This window comes from Macadamia integrifolia, unplaced genomic scaffold (assembly GCF_013358625.1).
Source record: "Macadamia integrifolia cultivar HAES 741 unplaced genomic scaffold, SCU_Mint_v3 scaffold125, whole genome shotgun sequence".
Lineage (NCBI taxonomy): Eukaryota > Viridiplantae > Streptophyta > Magnoliopsida > Proteales > Proteaceae > Macadamia > Macadamia integrifolia.
The window spans coordinates 231,131-253,938 of NW_024868131.1; the positions used below are offsets into that span (position 1 = coordinate 231,131).

The window sequence follows — 22,808 nt, forward strand, 5'->3', positions numbered from 1 at the left end:
CTAGTGTTGGAAGCTTGACATGTCTCCAGCAAAGTCGCCACTGTGAGGGTAGCAGCAAAAAATTTCTCTCTTCTTCCCCTTTGTGAGGGAAAAAGGCTTTGCATTCATTCGGCCCTCTCTCCTCTCTTTCTCTTTATTAGGGAGGGGTCTGTCGTGTGTGCCTACCCATGGGCCCCGTATAGCCGTACCGCCGCTCAAAGATACGTGGAGGCCTATTTCATAGGAGTGTAAAGGTCATCATTGAGATGGGTATTTGGTGTGCTCCAATACGGGGGATTAGGATCATAGAAAAGGGTTTGGAGCCACCACCTAGGATTATGGGTCTAGGACCCGAGGGTGGGCCTAATTCTTGAGAAAATGGGCCTAATTCCTGAGAAAAGGGCCTGGAAGTTGGTATGATCTAGAGATTTGGAGTACATGTCAGGTTTTAGAATTGGGAAGGTGTTAGGCACCCAATCTACCTGGTTCAATTGGTCTTCCTACTAGATGCATAAAAATGAACATTTTCAACAATTATTCCTATTCTGCACACATGGCTAAGTTACCACACATATGTACATTGACTGAATTAAAATAATTATGTACACTAAAACAAGATCAATATAAAGTCTACATAATGCTAATTTAAGTGAGAAATTATACCTGAGCCTGACCCCTGTTTCGGTCAAGAGGGGTGGACACCCGATTAGTGCTGGCACAAATTTCTTGTGGATTCTCCAGGCTCAGGGGAAGATGGTCTTGAGCTCCAACTTCCTTTTTCGAGATATACTAACTGTGGCGATATTCGGACAGAATTGCAGCTAGAAAAGGTTACTTTCGAGCTTGGAATGAGGTGTCAATTTGGTAGAGCTTCCGCTAGGGATGGGTTACTTTAGGATTTTGGCTGAGGTGGTACTTCGACAGAGCTTTTCCAGGGGATAAGCTATAGGAGGGCTAGGCTAAGATGGCACTTCGGCAGAGCTTCCGCTAGGAATAGGCTATGGGAAGGCAAGATGAGGTGGTACTCTAGCAGAGCTTCCACTAAGAATAGGCTATAGGAGGGCTTGATAAAACTCAAATGATTGAGGAACTTCGAAGGCCCGAAGAACACTTTGGATCTATGAAGATCACTTCGAAGACTTGAAGAACCTCAAAAAGGGGGGAGACTAAGGAAAATTTTCTCCTACACAAAATGCTCACTCAAAAATTCAGATGATTGAAGAACTTTGAAGGCCCAAAGAACACTTCGAATCTTATGAAAATCTCTCCGAAGACCTAAGAACCTCAAGGGGGGAGGGGAGGAGAGATGGCGGAGCTTCTCTACAAGGGATGCTCACTAGGAGGCTTGAGTGTCAAAAACCAAAGGGAGGGGGTATTTATAGATTTTTTGGACCAATGGGGAGGAAAGAGGGATTTCCTTGGCTAATGGGGTTAAAAAGTGAATTTTCTTAGCCAATGGGGGAACAAAGTAAATTTTTGGGTCAATAGTGTAAAAGGTGAATTTCTTTGGCCAATGAGGTGCAAAGATGCTTTTTTGGGCCAATGAGCTGAAAAGATACTTATTTTCACCAATGGGAGGAAAGAGGTAATTTTTTTACCAATGGAGAAAAAGATGCTTTTTTGGCCAATAGTGTGAAAAGATACTTTTTTGGGCCAATGAGAAGTCGCGGTGTAGGGTATGCTAGCAGGGTAGTGTGGAGTATATAAGTGGGTGAAGAGGGGATCTCCTCACAAGATCAAACATCGGAGTGAGGATTTCGATCACCGGTGGGGCCACCGGGCATCATGCGGGGGCATAAGGCACCATGCAAGGGTGTTGGGCATCATGCAGAGGCGTAAGGGCTTATACGGGGGTGCCAGGGACCATGCAGGGGCACTGAGGCTCATGCGGGGGCACCGAGGTTCATACGGGGCTCCGAGGCTCATGCAGGGGTGTAGGGGCTTATGCGGAGTGCCATGGCTTATACAGGGGCACAGGGGCTTATGCAGGGGTGCCAGAGCTTATGCAGGGACGTCGGGGCTCATGCAGGGGCACCAAGGCTCATGCGGGGGTGTCAGAGCTTATATGGGGGCGTCAGGGCTCATGCAGGGGCACCAGGGCTTATGTCGGGGCTCATGCGGGGGCACCGGGGCTCATGTGGGGGCATCAGGGTTCATGCGGGGGCTCTGGGGCTTATGTGGGGGCATCAAGGCTCTGGGCCTGTGCGCATAGGGCAGGCAAGACCAATCCCCCATTGGAGGTTTGGGTCCACCAACGAACCTCCAGTGGGGGATTGGTGGGTCCCAGATGGATTTAACCACGGAGACGGATGCCTGTGCAAGAACTATGTTGCGGGGCAATAGTAGCAGATCTTCTATTTACAGTTCTCCTTTTTTATTCTTTTAGTAGACACTCCTTTTGTGCTCTCGATAACTAAATTGTTATTTCTTGTGTACATATCATGCCTACAGGTCCACATGTAAATATGCTATGTATAACAATTTAGGTATCTAAATTATATAGGGATTTACAGGTAAAATTATCTATGGCAAGACTTTCGCTGAAATTTACATTATTATATTCCATGTACATGTGGCTTGCTGTGCTGTGGTTACTGTATCAGATGATCCTGGTGGTTTTGGGTTACCCAAAGGGAACCCGATCACCAGTTTGGTTCTTTGTGAATGGGGCATGACAACGGTGGTATCAGAGTGCATGCTCTAATCATACACAGCTTACAAGATTAAACCCTATAAAATCTATAATAAGACAAGGGGTTGGGGGAAACTTAAAAGACTTCACATAAAATCCAAAGTACATATAACTTAAAATTTTGGCGTGATGCATTCATAAAAAGAGAGTATCCGAAAAGGTTTCACATAGAAAAGAGAACATTATAAATCACAGAAGATTTTTATACACCTGAGAGAATTCATACAATAAGACTAGAGAGGAGAATAGGCGGAACAAAGGAAAATAAGTAGCTTTCCAAAACCAAAAGTACAAAAAAAAAAAAAAAAAAAAAAAAAAAAAAAAAAAAAGAAGAAGAAGAAGAAGAAGAAGAAGAAGAAAAGAGAACATAATCCCAAATTTGCTGCTCCATCAATCGTCATCTAGGTCAATCACCTCTTCCACCCAAGATTTGGAGTTGATGTGGTGGCAACTATCATAGTAGTCGAAATGGTGGTTCACCAAATCCACCTCCTCTTGATGGTGTTTCAGGTTCACCGCTATGTCCTTGGAGGTTGAGTACACTGTATTATCTAAGTCATCCACCTCCATGGACACATGCCTCAATGCCACCTGAATAGCCGTCTCTCGAGTGACACACTCCTCCTGTCCCTTCAAGAGCTTCTACTGACCTTCTTGGAGTGCCTTCAACCTATCTAACATACCCTAGAAGTCAAAGGCCCCACTTGGAGATGGTGCAGCCACATTGATGGGAACCTCATCCTCCATCACCTTATCCTGCTCAGCCTCGAGGACATAGTCCTCATCCTTCTCCTCCTAAGCTGCCTTCCCCATTGCGGGATCCATCAGATTATACAGCTTCATCTTAAGCAAGATGCCCCGGGAGAATCTATCCGATGGAGATTTTTCCTCTTCACCCCCAAGATCTACTTGGAAGTACTCGAACACCTTGGTAAGTGACCGGGTGTAAGGGTAGTTGCTGTCAGATGGGTGCGCCGTATGGTACTCCACGGTCTTCATAATCACATATGGGATGCATAGGCGAGAGGCATTCTCCAGGGCCATGTAAATTTAGTATACTGTGTATGCTGCCATAAAGTTCACCTGATTCCAGTGCCCAGCCCGAGGAAGTAGGTTGAATTGCACTAAATGGCTAAAAACCCAAACCTCTAGAAGGAAGCCTATCTCGGACTCGGGGCGGATGGCATAGCCATAAATGGTCTCATAGACATGCCTATGGAGGGTCTCACACATATGGGGGCCCAAGGCCTTACCCCTAGGAGGGTAGTTATACCAAGTACCCTCCAAGGAGATGCCTAAGATCCCTGCCAATAGATCAATGGAGAGCCAGATGTCTCGACCCTTCACCCGGCTGGTGAGGGTATACACTCTGTCGTTGTAGAAATCTTGAGGTTACAGTAGAACATCCTGATGAGGTCTGGGTAGCAGAAAGTGTCGATGGAAAGCATGGCCTCCCAGCCCAAGGCAGTAAATTTCTCGAGCATCTGCCCCCGAGTAAAATCCCCTACCACCACAGTTTTCTCCATGAGGACTGGCCTTTTGGAGAATGTGGACTAAGAGAGGGCAGCCTCAAGACTGTGGAAAGTGTTGTCATCATAGTCCTTCAAATCCTCGGGAACACTCCTTCTGGCCCAGGCACTGTGACTAGAGGAACTATCAGTTGTACCCCTACTCTTTCTATTGGGGGCATGTCCACTCCTAGACGAAGAAGCAGCTCCTTTACCCTTGCGAGAAGACATTCTGCAAAATTCATGAGAAAACATGAGAAATCGGTAAGATTTCAAGAGGAAATGGTAAAAAAAAGGGATGAAGGAAAGATCAAGATAGCAAGGTCATTACCAGGTAAAAGTAATGGAAAATGACACTCAAGTGAAGCACATATTAGGGGCAAATGTATGTAGAATGACAGATAAAAGAGAAAAGGCTCTATAGTGAAATGCCAGTCACAATGTACTCATATATGAGTGGTAAATTGACAAAACCACGTATTGACAAGTGAATGTCATGGGGTCATGATACTTGAAACATTATACGATTATGATATAAGAAATGAATACAGCTACCTAAGACATGGATTCATGAAATTTCCAAAGTTAGCAACAATCCAAGGCATTAATAGATTTCCAAATAAAGAAAATGAAGAATTTCATAAAGAGAAAAGCATTAACCATGGATATCCAAAACATTGAGGAGATTTTTGCAATAAGATGTGAAGGAGGATTCAATTTCATACAAGTAGACATTTGACAACATATTTGAGGTCAAAACAAGAGGAAACCCCCAAATTTCCCAAGGAACCCTAACCTAGGAATGGAGTAAATTCATGCCAAGATGAGAAAGGTGGTGCATATGTGAAATGTGACACTCCTACAACTATTATGCAACCAAATGTGAGTGGATAGACTCATTGAAACATGCATTGTGCAAGAAAGAAGAGAGAAAATGGGAAAAACCCTAAAACAGCAAAAAAATTGAGATATAGGGTTAAATAATCCATAGAGACGACATATATGATGATTAAAGGTGAGAATCATGAAGTAAACATCATACCCACACACTACATTCATTTTAGTAGGAAGGAATTAGAAGAAAATGAATTTTGGGGATGTTGAACTAGAACAACCAAAATTTCAAAAAGAAGGAAAAGAAAACAACTGACTTGAGGTTGAAGATGGTGTTAGAGAACTTTGAATCCAAATGTAGGCATGAGTAGTGCTTGTGAAGGGCTCCTAGATTTCTCTTGTTGCCTTGGGCAATTTGGAGAAGAGAGGGAAAAGAGAAGAATGAAGTGTTTTGAAAAATGAGGGTTTTTTGCCCTTTATAATAGTGTCACGCGCACGATGGGTGGGTTGCCACCGGTGGGTCCTGAACCAAGCCCACCCACTGTATAATCCGCCGGTGTGGGTTTTTTTGGGCCAAAAAATCCCAAATTTTGGGGATTTGTTCTTCAAGCATTGAGGATCCCATTTTTGCGTAAAGTATAAGATGTTGTGCAATAAATCTTTGTGCATACTTATGTGGGTTAATAATTTTACTAAATGGAAATCAATGCTTGGGATGCGTGCTATGATAATGGAATGCACTATGACTACATAATTTGAGGCATAATGTGCATTTAATATGTACTTATATGCGACAAATGTGGCACTTAATTGTACCTAATTTTGATGCAATCCAGGTACAAAACACCATGGTACGTACTAGATCCAGTAGTAGTGCAAGGAGGGCCTCATGTGGTTCCCGTCCTATTGGACGACCACCTAACCCCCGGGGAACTCGACCCCGAGTGAGTCCTGGACAAGAAGATATAGTTGAGGACTCACCTTCATATGAGATTCCAAATCCGCCTCCCATTGTTACTCCCAACGATGTTGCGGCTCTTATTCAATAGTCACAACAGGCATTCCAGTAGCAATTACTCCAGCAACAACAGACCTTTATAAATGTTGTGCACCAACAGTTGAACCCTATGCAAATGGGTTAACACCCTTGTGGGGTACCTTTTCTATAAGATCCTCTTATTGTGCCTGGTGCTGGAGTTCAAACAGGGGGTGCATCTCCTCGAGCACCACCTGTGGATACCCAAGGGAGTGCACCACCTACAATACCACCATAGGACCTACCAGGGGTTACTCCACCTATGGCTACTTCGCGGTTCTCTCTTATGGCACCTCTCCATACATGAAGCCACCCCCGTATCAGTATTACCCGGCTTATCCCCCATTCTATCCACTGGCTACCACTACTACAAAGGTGGTGGAATCCTTCAAGAGGCACTTGCACCTATTTTCACCAAGGTGGGGAGTGATCCTTTAGAGCTGGATTAGTGGATCAAAGAGATGGAAAAAATATTTGAGGTGGTAGAATGTACAGAATCCCAGAAGCTCATATGTGCTGGGTTACAGTAAAGAATGAAGCTAATTTATGGTGGAAGGCTTCTAAGCCTATCTTTGTAGCAACCCATCCAGAACCGACATGGGAACAATTTAAGGAATTGTTCTTGTCAAATTATTACCCCCACCAGCTTCAGAGATAGGAAGGAAGCAGAATTCTCAACCTTGACACAGGGAAATAAGTCCGTCCTTGAATACCAATAGTAGTTTGAGGATTTATTCTACTTTTCTCCTCCAGACATGAAAACAACAAAGGAAAAGGCAAAAAAAATTTTGAAGGGGCTAAAAGTGTCTATTGGTACAATTTTAGGGGCTATGCATTTGACCGACTATGCCCAAATTATACAAAAGGCCAAGACTATGGAAGACAAGCAAAAGGGAGAGTCTTCCACCACCCCTGGACTTTAGAAGAGGTCTAACCCCTATGCGGACTAATGGTCCATTATATCAGCAACCTTACAGATCATTAGGTTACATGGCCAGATTAGCTAGTAGATCGGATACTAATTCTTTTCGCCCGAACACTAGTACGGTGCCTACAGCCCCGCGACCACCTCGTCCTTCCATTGCACCAAGCCAGATACAGAGAGCACCAGTACCAGTGCAGGCCTCCCTAAACAAGTGCTATGTTTGTAATTCACTAGGGCATTTTGCAAAGGATTGCCCGTACAAGCCAGTTGTTGCACTAGGATAGCCTCCTACTTATAGACCCGCATTAACTCAAGGGGGCCTGCCTCAAGGGAGAATGTACGCATTATCAACTAAAGAGGTTGAAGCAAGCCTCGATGTTGTAGCAGGTATCCTATCTATCTTGGGTATACCAACTTATGTGTTATTTGATTCTGGAGCATCACATTCTTTTATATCTAAAAGATTTGTTAGAAAAATTGGCATGATACCCAGGGCTCTAGAGAGTAATTGATTGTTAGCACACCTATAGGCAAGATAGCACAATTAAATGAAGTGTATGGACCATGTCCCGTTGAAATAGGTGGAAAGAAGCTAGATGCCCAGCTTATCAAATTTAACATGCGAAATTTTGATGTCATATTGTGCATGGATTGGTTATCCACTCACCAGGAAAATGTGATGTGCATCAAGAAAAAAATTAAAGTAGTGAGTAATGAAGGTGAAGAGCTGGTGTATCAAGCTAATAAAACAAAACGACCCAAAGAGTTTCTCATCTCTACCTTATAGGCGGTAAAATTATTGGAAGACAGATGTCAGGGCTACCTAACTTCAGTACAAGATGTGGAAGCAAAGGTCACACCATTAGAAGAATTGAATGTAGTTAGGGAGTTCCCCGATGTCTTCCTAGATGATCTAACCCGGCTTCTGCCTGATAGGGAGTTAGAGTTTGCTATTGATTTAGTTTCCGGAGCAGCCTCAGTGTCTAAAGTTCCATACAAAATGGCACCACCCGAATTAAAGGAGTTATGGACTCAGTTGCAAAATTTTCTAGAGAAGGGATTTATACGCCCAAGTGTTTCTCCTTGGGGTTCTCCAGTTCTGTTTGCCAATAAGTAGATGGGAGTTGGCGTATGTGCATCGATTATCAGGAAGTGAACAAATTGACCATCAAGAATCGGTATCTGTTGGCACATATAGATAACCTTTTTGATCAGTTGCAATGTGCTAAAGTATTCTCGAAGATTGATCTCAGGTCTGGTTACTATCAGCTCAAGATAAAGAGCAACGACGTACCTAAGATTGCCTTTAGGACCCAGTATGGTCATTATGAATTCTTAGTGCTATCTTTTGGGTTGACCAATGCATCGGTAGCTTTTATGGATCTGATGAACCAAGTATTTTATGATGTTCTTTCGATAAGTGGGTCATCATTTTTATCGATGACATCTTGATAGACTCAAAGATTGAAGAAGAGCATGCACAACACTTGCGGATGGTACTTCAAAGGCTAAGAGAATAGCAGTTGTACATGAAATTCAGCAAATGCGAGTTTTGGGTAAACTAAATTGGATTCCGAAGGCACATAGTGACTGAGAATGGAATCAAAGTTGGATTCAAAAGAAAAAAAAAAATGGAATTCATCCAGATTCCAATTTCAAGGTGCAAATCAAAGATTCCTACCACAAAATGCAAATCAAATTCAAGTGAAAGCAAAATTCAAATCAAATGCAAATCAAATTCAGAAAGAAAAATTCAAATCAAATGCAAATCAAGTCCAAGTCAAATTCAAAATCAAATTCAAGTGAAAAGCAAAATTCAAGTCAAATGCAAATCAAATTCAAGTCAGATTCAAAACAGATTGTCAAAAGCAAATCAAGATTCTAATTCAAAGCTCCAAATTCAAGAATCCAAATCAAAAGTCAAAAGTCAATAATCAAGAAAAAAATAATCTCATTGAACCGGCCCCAAGTGGCCCAATCTCATTGAATCGGCCCTAGGTGGCCCAATCTCATTAAACCGGCCCAAGTGGCCCAATCTCATTGAATCGGTCCCATGTGGCCTAATTTCATTGAACCAGCCCTAGGTGGCCCAATCTCATTAAATTGGCCCCAAGTGGCCCAATCTCATTAAATCGGTCCTATGTGGCCTAATTTCATTGAACCGGCCCTACACTGCCCAATTTCATTAAACCAACCCAATCTCATTGGTCAATTCCATAGACTGGCACACAAAAGCCCAGCCTAGGAAAGTCAAGAGTCAAGTAACATCTTTTGCAGGGAGGGCTCAAATCTCTGCAAACGATGGCTCAAGAACAAACTCAAACACTAACATCTTTTGCAGGGAAGGCTTAAATCTCTGCAAATGATAGCTCAAGAACAAACTCAAATACTAACATCTTTTACAAGGAGGTTTCCCATCTCTGCAAAACGATGGCTCAACATCTTCTACAGGATTGAAAGGGTTCAAATTTCTTTCCTACGATCGACGGCCCAGGTAAGATCTTAAACTTTGAAGAAGTTAAGAGATATTATTTTTTGTATTTTCAACTCTGTCATTGATGTGCAAGATGACGATAGTATATGCTCTGGGTGATAAAATGTGGTCGTTCTTTTCTTTGCCTTTCTACTGTTGGCATAGGCTTTGGCCAAAAAAGGGCATTCTATAGACATCCAATTTTGTCACCCTCCCCCGGCTATGATGACTAAAGGATCGTGGACGCAACCTCTCGCTTTCGATCGACATAGATGACAACTGATTAAGGTGACCCAACCTAGAAACATTCCATACTCACCCAAAAATCCTAGAAATCCCGTGTGAGAGAAAAGAAGGGTCCAATTATGACTTTTTATATACGAAGGAATTCGGTTCAAAGCAACTATACAGATGCATAGTACTCGAAATCATGATTCCAATAATATATAGTGCATCAAAATCAGACCGTCAGATCTCCCACAATCATTCCCAAAAGATAAACCATGCACACCCACACCATGCCATGAACACCCAAACCCCGCCCATGTAAGCACCCACACCGTGCCATGAGCACCCAAACCCCACCCATGCGAGCACCGACACCTTGTCATGAGCACTTAAACCCTGCCCACGCAAGCACCCACACCCTAACCCCGTGTACCCTTGCATGCACCAGCCCACAACCTTGCGTGCCCTGCGTGCACCAGCCCACAGCCTTACGCACCCCCACGTGCACCAGCCTTGAGCACCCCACATGCACCAACCTTGCATTCCCTGCGTGCACCATCCTTGTGTGCCCCACGTCGGTGACCGGCATCCTCACTCCGATGATCGAATTTTTGATGAGATTCCCTCTTCATTCACTTGTGTACTCCGCACTGCCCTGCTAGCATACCCTACACCGTAACCTCCCATTGGCCAAAAAAGCATCTTTTTCACTCTATTGGAAAAAAAAACATATTTTTTCTCCATTGGTAAAAAATTTACTTCTTTCACCCCATTGGCCAAGAAAAGCATTTTTTCACCTCATTGGCCAAAAAAAATTCATCCTTCACACCATTGGCCCAAAAATCTACTTTTTACTCCATTAGCTAAGAAAATCTACTTTTTTACCCCATTGACCAAGGAAATCTCCATTTCCATGCCATTGGCCCAAAAAATCTATAAATACGCCCCCCTCCCTTTGGTTTTACACACTAAAGCCTCCTAATGAGCACCCTTTGTAGAGAAGCTCTGCCCTCTCTCCTCCCCTCCTTTGAGGTTCTTCAAGTCTTCGAAGAAATCTTGATAATTCTTTAAATCTTTGAAGTGTTCTTTGGGCCTTCAAAGTTTTTTAATCATCCAAAATTTTTTGAGTGAGCATTTTATGTAGGAGAAACTTTGCCTTCATTTCCCCCCTTTGAGGTTCTTCAAGACTTTGAAGCAATCTTCATAGATTTGAAGTGTTCTTCGGGCCTTCGAAGTTCCTCAATAATTCGAATTTCATCAAGCCTTAGCATAAGCCCTCCTATAGCCTATTCCTAGCGGAAGCTCTATCGAAGTGCCTAGCAAAAGCTATGTCAAAGTGCCACCTCATCATAGCCCTCCCATAGCGTTCATAGCCCTCCCATAATATTCATAGCCCTCTCATAGTGTATCCCTAGCGGAAGCTTTGCCAGAGTGCCACCTTAGCCTAGCCCTCCCATAGCCTATCCCCAGCGGAAGCTCTGCTAGAGTGCCACCTCAGCCTAGCCCTCCCATAGCCTATCCCTAAGAGAAGCTCTGTCGGAGTACCACCTCAGCCAAAATCTGGAAGTAGCCCATCCCTAGCAGAAGCTTTGTAGAACTAACACCTCAGCCTATGCCTAGAAGTAGCCTTCCCTAGCGGAAGCTCTGCCCAAATTCAAATCCAAAAGTAACCATTCCTAGCCAGAACCCTGTCCAAATATTACCATAATCAGCATCTCTTGAAAAAAAAAGTTGGAGGTCAAGACCATCTTCCCCTGATCCGGGAGAACCCACAAGAAAGTTTGTTCAAGCACTAATCGGGGGTCCACCCCTCTTGACCCTAAACAGGGGTTAAGCTCAGGTATAATCTCTCACCCGAATTAGCATAATGTAGACTTTTTTATTGACCTTGTTTTAGTGTACATAATTAATTAAATTCAGTTAATGTATATATGTGTGATAACTCAGTCATGCATGCGAAATAGAAATAATTGTGGAAATTGTTCGTTCTCAAGCATCTAGTAGGAAGACCAGTTAAACCAGGTAGATTGGGCGCCTAACACCTTACTAACTCTACAACCTGACATGTACCCTAAGTCACTAGACCAGACCAATTTTTGGGTCCTTTTCTCGGGAATTAGGCCTACCCCTAGGTCCTAGGCCCATAGTCCTAGGTGGCGACTCCAAACCCCTTTTGTATGATCTCGATCCCCCGTATTGGACCATCATCAAATACCCGTCTCAATGATGACCTTTACACTCCTATGAAATAGGCCCCCACGTATCTCCGAGTGGCGGTACGGTAGTGCAAGGTTTGCAAGTAAGCACACACGACACACCCTTCCTCTAGAAAGAGAAAGAGAGGAGAGAGAACTGAATGCAAAAGTTTTTTTCTCCCCCACCAAAAGGGAAAGAAGGTCCTTTTTCTGGCCGCTACCCTCACACCTGTATGGTAATGGATAGTGCAGTCATAGTCTTTCAACAATTCCAACCATCTTCTCTGGCTCATGTTCAACTCTTTTTGGATGAAAAAATATTTGAGGCTCTTATGGTCACTATAGATATCATATTTTTCTCTATACAGATAGTGACGCCAAATCTTCATTGCAAAAATAACTGCTACCAATCCTAGGTCATGAGTAGGATAATTCTTCTCATAATCCCATAATTTCCTAAAAGCATATGCAATTACTCTGCCATTTTGCATTAGCACACATCCTAAACCTTGTTTGGATGCATCACTATACACTACCATGCCTGAGGTACCATAAAGGATAGCAAGGACTGGAGCTGTTACCAGTCGATTCTTTAATTCCTGAAAACTATTTTCACACTCCTCTGTCCATTCAAAGTTGACTCCTTTTCTTGTCAACCGAGTCATAGGAGCAGAAATCTGAGTAAAATTTTTAATGAATCTTCTATAATAACCTGCCAAACCCAGAAAACTTTGAATTTCACTAACATTCTTTGGTGACTCCCAATCCAATATTGCTTGAACCTTTCCAGGATTAACCTCAATACCTCTAGCAGATACAACATATCCCAAGAAACTCACTTGTGACAACTAGAATTCACATTTGCTGAATTTAGTATACAACTACTTCTCCCTCAATCTCTGTAATACAGATTTCAAGTGTATTGCATGATCTTCTCTACTCTTGGAATAAATCAAAATGTCATCTATAAACACTATGACATATTGATCCAGCATGTCATGGAACACCCTATTCATCAATCCCATAAATTTCGTTGGTTCATTTGTCAATACAAATGGCATAACCACAAATTCATAATGGCCATACCTAGTCCTGAAAGTTGTCTTTTGTATGTCACTCGCCTTGATTTTTAACTGATGATACCCAGATCTTAGATCAATCTTGGAGAATGTACTATCACCTTGCAACTAATCAAACAAGTTATCAATGTGGGGTAGTGGGATTCAATTTTTAATTGTCAACTTATTCAATTCTCAATAATCAATACACATCCGCATACTCCTGTCTTTCTTCTTCATAAACAAGGCTAGAGCTCCTCAAGGTGATACACTGGGTCTAATAAAACCCTTCTTCAACAAATCTTGCAATTGTTCTTTCAATTCTTTCTGTTCAGTAGGGACCATCTTATATGGTGCCTTAGACCCAAGTGCTACCCCAGGTATTAGGTCAATACAAAACTCTGTCTCCCTATCTGAGGATACACTGCACAAATACTCAGGAAATACATCTAGAAATTCTCTTACTACTTCTAGTTCTTCTAGGGTTATAATTTTCTTGGTGGTATCTTGAACACAAGCTAGACAAGCTTCACATCCTTCCTCTAATAGTTTCTAACTTGGATAACAAAAATCAACAACTTCCTAGCCTGATCCTTTTTGTGACCCTGAAAGGACAATTCATCTCCATCTCGGGGTCTAAACAATATCTTCTTCTTTACACAAAGCACACAAGCTCGGTATGTTGATAACCAATCCATACCCAATATCACATGGAAATCCTTCATGTCTATACAGATAAGGTGAGCTATCTTATCTGGCCCACATATCTGAATAGTATAGGGCTCATAAACATCTTCTAAATCTACAATAAACCCAGTATGTGTGCTAACGAACAACTTGTATGTTAGATTTTTTGGTTCTATTCCCATTCTAGGGGCAAAATTAGAAGACACAAAAGAATGAGATGCACCAAAACTCTATCTCCCTTTCTTAGGGTACACTGCACAAATACTTAGGAAATACATCTAGAAATTCTCTTACTACTAGTTTTTCTAGGGTTACAATTTTCTTGGTGGTATCTTGAACACAAGCTGGATAAGCTTCACATCCTTCCTCTAATAGTTTCTATACTTGGATAACAAAAATCAGCAACTTCCTAGCCTGATCCTTTTTGTGACCCTGAAAGGACAATTCATCTCCATCTCGGGGTCTAAACAATATCTTCTTCTTTACATAAAGCACACAAGCTCGGTATGCTGATAACCAATCCATACCCTATATCACATGAAAATCCTTCATGTCTATATAGATCAGGTGAGCTATCTTATCTCGCCCACATATCTGAATAGTATAGGGCTCATAAACATCTTCTAAATCTACAATAAACCCAGTAGGTGTACTAACCAACAACTTGTATGTTAGATTTTTTGGTTTTATTCCCATTCTTGGGGAAAAATTAGAAGACACAAAAGAATAAGATGCACTAGAATCAAATAAAACAACTGCTGATACCATGGAAACAAGTACTGTACATGTCACTACTCTAGGTATAACTTCAGTTGTCAATGCAAAAACCTTTCCAGATGTCTATGGCTTCTTGGTAGATGTAGAAGAAGAAGTCACACTTGGTTCTCTGGATTTTCTCTGAGGACAAAACCTTGCGTAATGCCCCGGTTGCTGACATACATAACATCTCACAGTAATGGGCAGAGTAGTGGAAATGGCCGGTTGAGACTAAGCAAAAGCTTGACTAGTATCTCTCTATCTAGATACCATAGCAGAAGAAGAAGCTCCCTTTGCAAATCTTCCAAACTATTTCCCTATATTGGCTATCCTGGCCCTTCTTGCTACCTGAGTCTGATAACTCTCCCTCTGCTTGTCTTCAATGGATTTGACAATTTGGACCACCTCAGCATAAGAGTGGAGCCGGTGTGTAACTAACATAGTTCCAATGCTGGACCTCAAGCCCGTCTCAAATTTCTTTGCTTTTGCATTATCGTTCTTCATATGTTCTGGGGAAAAATAGTACAAAGCCTCAAACTACTACTGATATTCCAACACTGACTTGGGCCCTTGGACCAATGCCATGAATTTTGTTTCTTTTCTATCTCTCACACTGATAAGGAAATAGTTCCCATAAAACACCTCTACAAACTTATCCTAAATGGGCTATGGGTGTGTAGCTAATAAAATGGGTCTAGTAGCCTTCCACCAAGCATGGGCTTCATTTTACAGCTGGTATGTAGCACACATGATTTTTTGTTCGTCATTATAGCCTAGTACTGCCAGTGCCTTTTCAACTCCCTCCACCCATTTGGAAGGAGCTAATGGGTCATGGGTTGCCCCACTGAAGTATGGAGGTCGATATTTTTGAAATTTCTCCATCAATTTACTGGTGTCTGTCCATACCTCCACTATTGGAGGGGTCTCTAATGTTTGCTATCTGGTCTGAATGCCTATGGTTGGCACTGGTTGAGTTACGTGCCCACTGGTGGTCTGTTCTATAACTGGGGCTCCAAAAGCAAACTAAGAAGTAAGGACCATAGGAACTGGAGATGGTGCCGCAGATGCATGATTAGGTGAAGTTTCTCTGGCATGTATAACTGTAGCCAGTTCCTCAAATATCCTATTCTGTTGTTGTTGTTGTTGCTACTGTTGTATACTTTGTTGTATTGTCTGTTGCAACCCTTCTTGAATACCCTGGACCATGCTAGTCACTATAGCTACCACATCTTGTGCTGTAAGTATTGGTGGTGCAGGAGGTGGCATAGGTGCTACTACTGCAGGGGCAGATGCAGGAACAAGTACATTTGTCCCTAATGCTGAGTCACTTTCTCTCTCATCATCCACAAACACATAAGGAGTAGCTCTGGTAGGTCAACCCCTCTTTTAGTGTTGTGGTTCTTTCTAAGGTTGAGCACGTCTCGATGGCATTTTAAGAATTTTCCTCAAAATAATAATTTATTAATTCTCAATGCTCAACACATATGCAGTGAGGACGAGTCATGCAACATGCTTTCCATAATTTCGAAGGTAACCATTAACCTTCGAAATTACCCCTGTTCCTAGATTTAGAATCTCCACAGCCCAATGGTGATATACATTATGAATAATAAATGGGCCATCCCATCGGGATCTAAGCTAACCAGGGAAAAGATGCAACTGAGAGTTGTACAATAAGACCTTATCACCAATTACAAAAGATTTATGCAGAATGTGCTTATCATAGAAGTCTTTGATCTTTTCCTTGTAAATCTTAGAACTTTCATAGGGATCATTCCTAAGTTCCTCCAACTCAGATAGTTGGAGCCTACGATGAATACCAGTATCAGACAAATCAAAGTTAAGCTTCTTGATGGCCCAAAAGGCCTTATGCTCCAATTCAATTGGTAAATGGCAGGCTTTTTCCATACACTAAATGGTAGGGAGACTGACCAAGGTTGATCTTGAATGCAATCCAATGGGCCCACAAGGCATCAATGAGCCTAAGGGACCAATCCTTATGGTTGGGATTAACATTTTTCTCCAAGATTTGTTTAATCTACCTATTAGACACCTCCACTTGGCACTAGTTTGGGGGTGACAATGGATAAATAACTTATAAGTAATCCCATGCTTTTTCATTAAGGCCTCAAAAGGTCGATTACAAATCACTAATTATAGCTCGTGGTGTACCAAAGTCAAAAAAGATGTTTTCTTTGAGAAACTGGACCACCGCTTTGTGGTCATTAGATTTACAAGATATGGTCTCTGTCTATTTAGAAACATAGTCAACGGCCAAAAGTATGTATAAATTTTCAAAGGAATTAGGGAATGGTCCTATGAAATCGATGCCCCACACATTAAAAATCTCAACTACCAAAATATGGTTGAGGGATATCATGTTTCTCTTATTGATACGATTAAAAGATGGGTAGGCGGGACAAGCCTTGTAAAAATCAATAGCATCTCTAAAAAGAGTGAGTCAATAAAATCTGCATTGGAGAACCTTTGCGACAGTCTTTTTAGGTCCAAAATATCCACCACATACATGGTCATGGCAAAAAGATAAAATTGAGTGTTGCTCATGATCAGGCACACAACGTCTGATAATTTGGTCAGGATAAACTTTGAAAAGATAGGGATCACCCAAAAGAAATGCTTGACTTGGGAAAGGAAACGATACTTATCTTGGGTGGACCAATGATCCGAAGTCACACCCGAAACTAAGAAGTTGACAATGTCAGTAAACCATGGTTCACTGAACACTGCAAGTAACTGTTCATCTAGAAAGTTCTTATTGACAAGAGAATCGACAGTCAAGAATTGGGAAGCTGGGATAAATGGTCTGCAACTAGGTTTTCAACTCATTTCTTATCTCTAATTTTCAAATCAAACTCTTGCAAAAGTAAAACCTACCTAATAAGACAGGCTTTGGCATCCTTCTTCTGAACTAGGTATCTAAGAGCAGAATGATTAATATACACCACCACATGTGACCCAACTAAGTAAGACTAAAAATTTTCTACCTTAAACACAATAGCTAAGAATTTCTATTTAATGATTGTATAGTTGAGTTGTGCATCATTTAAGATCCTACTACCATAGTAAATGACAGTGGGAAACTTATTAATCCTAATCGCTCCTATGGTAAAATCTGAAGCATCACACATTAGTTCAAAAGGTTCAGTCCAAACAGGTGGTTGAACAATGGGTGTATTGGTCAACTCCTTCTTAAGTTGCTTGAAGGATTCTAGGCAGTTTTTAGAAAACTCAAAAGTTTAATCTTTGGTAAATAGTGAAGTGAGAGGCTGGGCTAACTTACTAAAGTCCTTGATGAACCTTTTGTAGAAGCCAGCATGGCCCAGAAAAGACCAGACATCCATAACAGATTGGGGAGGTGGTAAATTATCAATTAAATTCACTTTGGCTCTATCTACCTTAATTCCCTCCTTGGATACTACATGGCCCAAAATAATACCAGGTTTAATCATAAAATGATATTTCTCCCAATTCAAAACCAAATTCTTAGATATGCACCTTTTCAAAACTAGGGAAAGATGATAAAAACACTTAGAATAGGAATTTTCATGAATTAAAAAATCATCCATAAATACTTCCAAGAATTTTTCAACTATGTTAGAAAAGATGCTCATCATGCATCGTTGAAACGTAGCAGGGGCATTGCAAAGCCCAAAGGGCATACTCCTGTAAGCAAATGTTCCATATGAGTATGTAAAAGTGGTCTTATGTTGGTCATCTAAAAAAAATGGGATCTGGTTATAGCCGAAATATCCATGAAGAAAATAATAGTATTCATATCCAGCTAACCTCTCTAACATCTGGTCAATGAATGACAAAGGGAAGTGGTTCCAGGTTGCCGCATTAAGTTTTATGTAGTTCATACACACTCTCCTCCCTGATTGGACACGGGTTGGAATTAGCTCGTTGTTGGCATTGGGAACTACAGTAACACTAGATTTCTTGGGCACTACATGTTCTTACTGGGCATACCCATTGGCTATCAAACATAGGATAAATTATTCTATGATCCAAGCACTTTAGGATCTCTTTCTTAATGGCTTCCATCATCACAGAGGTTCCGTGGATGGTTTGGAATCCTCCACAAGATGTATATGATGTTGCACAATAAAAGGGCTTATACCCTTGATGTCAGCCATGGTCCAACCTAGGGCTTCCTTATTGTCTTCTGACACTTTGAGGAATTCCTCTTCCTAGCTAGAAGTCAAATCTGAAGAAATTATTACAGGAAGAGTCTGGTCAGGCCCTAGGAAAGCATACCTCAAATTGGATGGCAACTCCTTAAGATCTAGCTTAAGGGCTCAACTATGGAAGGTTTGGGAATGAAATTGAAAAGGGATACTAAGGGCTCCATAGGTGTGTGAAGAATCAAGACTTCAGAAAAGAAATTTTCACTATCACCATCCAAATCATCTATATACTCTTGGAATTCTGAATAATATCAAAGTTGGTAATTAAATCATCAGAAAAATCTAGATAATCCTCAAGTATATTAATCTCTTCTTCCATATTTGGTTGCTTGCCTATCCTAAACATGTTAAACTCAACACTTTGGTTTCCAAAAGATAACCTTAGGAAACCATTCCGATAATTGATTAATACATTATTGGTAGCAATGAATGGTCTTCCTAGAATTATTAGGATCTCATCCTTGATTGAGAAATGCTTGGTATCTAACACAATGAAATCAACAGGGAAAATAAATTCCCCCACCTTAAATAAGACATCCTTATCCATCACTTTAGGAATTTTAACAGATCTATCTACCGACTGAAGAGTAGTTCCAGTGGCTTTTAATTCTCCCAATCCTAGTTGTTTGTGCATATGGGAAGGCAAAAGATTCACACTTGTGCCAAGGTCAAGTAAGGCATGCTCAATGTAGGTGTTGCCTATGACACAAGCTATGGTAGGGCTCCCTGGATCCTTATACTTGGCGGTTATAGGCTAAGTAATTATGAAACTAATGTTACCTGCCAAGAATGCCTTTTTGGGCACACTAGTGACGTTTGTAAGTACACAAATCTTTCAGGACCTTTGCATAGGTGGAGATCTAGAATATGACATCCAAAAAAGGGATGTTTACTTCTACCTTCTTGAAAACTTCTAAAATTTTGTCCATGGAAGCAGTCTTCTTTTTGTTTACCAAGCGATTAGGAAAGAGGATAGGCGGAACATAAGAACTGTTAAGGATTTGCTCTTTTTCCGAAGAATTATGTTTGGTTTTCTCAACCAAATCATCTTTAGTTTCAAAAGAACCTTTAGGTTCATTAGACGAACCTGGAACAAGAGGCACACTTGTGTCCTCAATAGAAGGAGAGTCAATAGAAGTAATAGATGGGGAAGATTTAGGAACACTCTATTGGTACTCTTGGCCACTCCTAAGGGCATAAACAACATGACATTGGTTGGAGGGCCCTTGTTGGGTCTAACCTTGTACTACATTCAATGATGCATTAGGTGGTGCTTGTGAACTGAAAGGTTGATGCCTAGGGTTAGGCTCTAGTGGACTAGGCAATGTTCCTTTCTCCCTCTCACGCAAAATTAAGACAACTTGAGAGAGTTCTCTCCTAAGATTTTGATGGCTTGTCATGAGGAGGGCCATATTCTTTTATCACTTACTCTACTTGCCTCTCTAGTGTTGGTAAACCTAGGGGGTTGCTGATAAGATGATAAAAAAGGGGGCCTAGGAAAACTAGCTTGAGGCCCTATATTTGGCCTAGGAAAAGTATTTGGGGCAAAATGTTGTTGTGCAAAGGGAGGCCTTTGGGGTCCAAATTGACCTTGATTATGAAAATTGGGAGACTTTGCTTGGTTGCCCTAGTTTCAGGAGAAATTTAGGTGATTTCTCCACCCTGGATTGTAAGTGTTACTATATGGATTATTCTGATATAAGGCATTCACACTTTCATTGGAAGTGCCCCCAGTAGTATTGGGGCATTCTTCTATGACATGTCCAGGGGACTGGCACCAAGCACACATCTTAACCAAATTGACTGATGATGGCTTTCTAAGGACAATTGCCTCAATCTTTTTGATTAGGCTATCCAAGTGGGCTTCCTTAGCTACTATCCTATCCACAAAACATCCTTTCCCTCCTATGGTTCTTTCACTCTCTTGGGTTGGCTCCCATTCATGGGTTTTGTCAGCTAAGCAAGTAAGAATTTTCATTCCTTTCCTTCATCTGTAAAGGATGTGAATCCCCCAAGACACATAGACTTTATCATTTTTTTAGTTGGATAATCAATACCCTCATAAATTATTTGACATAAATGCCATAAGTCTAGGCCATGATGAGGGCATTCTTGGAGTAGATCCTTGAATCTCTCCATAAGTTTGGAAAAGACTCACTAGGCTTTTGCCTAAACTGAAAGATATCACTTCTAAGCTTATTGGTCTTGTGAGTTGGGAAAAACTTCTTGAGGAAGACAACTGTGAATTTCTCCCATGTGGCTATGGAATTTGTGGGTAATCTATACAACCAATTCTTAGCTTAGTCTTTCAATACAAAAGTGATGAACCTAGGCTTAATAGCATCATCAGAAAGCTGTTGGATCTTAATTAGAACATATACCTCTTCAAATTCCCTTAGAAATAGGTATGCATCCTCAAAGGTCAACCCATAGAGGTGGGGCAACATAGTGATGTACTAAGATTTGAGCTCAAAATTATTGCTCTGGGCTTGTGGTAGAACTATGCAGGAAGGTTAGGCTACTCTAGTAGGGTAGAACCTATCTTTTAGAGATTTAGGTGGAGGGTTTTTCTATTTGTCTCCCATATTGAAAGGTACTAAAGAGAGTAAATATAAAGGGTCACTACTTGTTGGATCTCTTTTTTCTAACCTATTCGCACTACTACGTACCCACCCAACACTCATGCAAAAGAACACTATCCACAACTAGAATAAGACAAACCACAAACACAAAAGAATGAAAAATTTTTTGAAAACTTTTTTTTTTATTTTTGTTAAGCTTATCGATAGGGATCCGGGGTTGCTCAGGTCAATTCCTAAGGCACTTCTATAGGGAGAAAACTGTCTTTATCATACTGTGAGGCTTGGCGACCTCTACCGATACAACTATTAATACAATTTGTTCTTCTCAGGAATTCAATTAAAGAAAAAAAAAATAAGGCAAACAAAGCACTCCGATTTACCAAAAGAAAGAGAAAAACAACATGGAACTGTATCCCTGACAACGGTGGTAAAAAAATTTTTGAATTTTAAAAGTAACCGCAAGCGTACGGATCAGTGTAGCTAACGGGTCAAACATAAAGAGAGCAACCATTTTATTTTTAGCTACTTTTAGTAATACAAAAGTGTAACGATTGATTATGGTGATCTAATTCTATCTACTGACGTAAAATAAATGCATCTAATAGAACGTCCTAACCAACACAACTAAGGAAATTGGAAATTGGAAATTGGAAATTGGAATTGAAATTAAAAATTGAACGACCTAACCATTCACATCTAACCCTAACCATTCGTCAACTAGGAATTTAAATACTCAAACCACGAAATTAAAAAGCAAATAACTGAAAGTAAAAGTGCTGAAAAGTAAATAGATAAAATAAAAATGGAATAAAGCTAGAGAGAGGCACACAAGTAGATATCTCTACTTAGCCCTAGGAATGCACCATAAATAATATGAGCTTTCCTACTTGACCAGAGAGTACTCTTACAAGGGCTTTTCTACTTAGCTTTAGGGGAAGGGATGCAATATAAATAATCAAAATAAAAGGGTGGTTCCATGGCTAGAGAGGGGCAAACCCAACATATGCATCTAGTTAAGGACCTTGGGGGAAAGGGAAAACAATAATGTAAAACTGAAAATTTAAAACCTAATTTAAGAATGATGGGTAGAAAGAAGAGGAATGAGAGGGGGGGTGAGAAGACTACTGTAGAAGCCTATTTACCTGAACTTCCATACTTCAATCCTTAAATTAAAATAACTTGATTGAGATTTGAAATACTACCAATACTAAAAACCAGATCTGGAATAAACCAAATCTGAAATTACTAGTACTAGAGAACACAAATCTGAAGAGAAAAACTGAACTTGAAAGACATGCTCTGATTGTTCTTTCTTCATCGGATCAACAAATCTCATTGGAATTAGTTTGGCTTCAGCATACGGTGACGGTCTCGTTTGTTCATGTTAGTTGTTTCAGAGTTGTCAAAGGAACCTTTGGCTCGAGTTGGCTACATTTTGGCCTTGGCTTTGCCATGGCTTATGATTGGGGATTTTAATGCTACCACGGCTTCCCATGAAAAAAGAGGACTGGGTGCTATTAGTATAGGTTCTGTAGCTGAATTCTAGGTGCTGGTTAATTCTTGCTCTTTGGTCCAGCTTTCTTCTTAGGGTTGCAAATTTATATGGACTAACAACACAAAGCAAGGTAATGTTTGTGCAGTTCTAGA

General features: G+C 41.0%; 1 non-coding gene across 1 annotated transcript; it reads left to right on the top strand.

The window, feature by feature from the left end:
* The first annotated feature begins 20,671 nt into the window (after positions 1-20,671).
* On the top strand, positions 20,672-20,777 carry LOC122063205. Its single transcript, XR_006135256.1, has one exon. It is a non-coding gene; the product is annotated as a small nucleolar RNA R71 (small nucleolar RNA).
* The last annotated feature ends 2,031 nt before the right edge of the window (positions 20,778-22,808 follow it).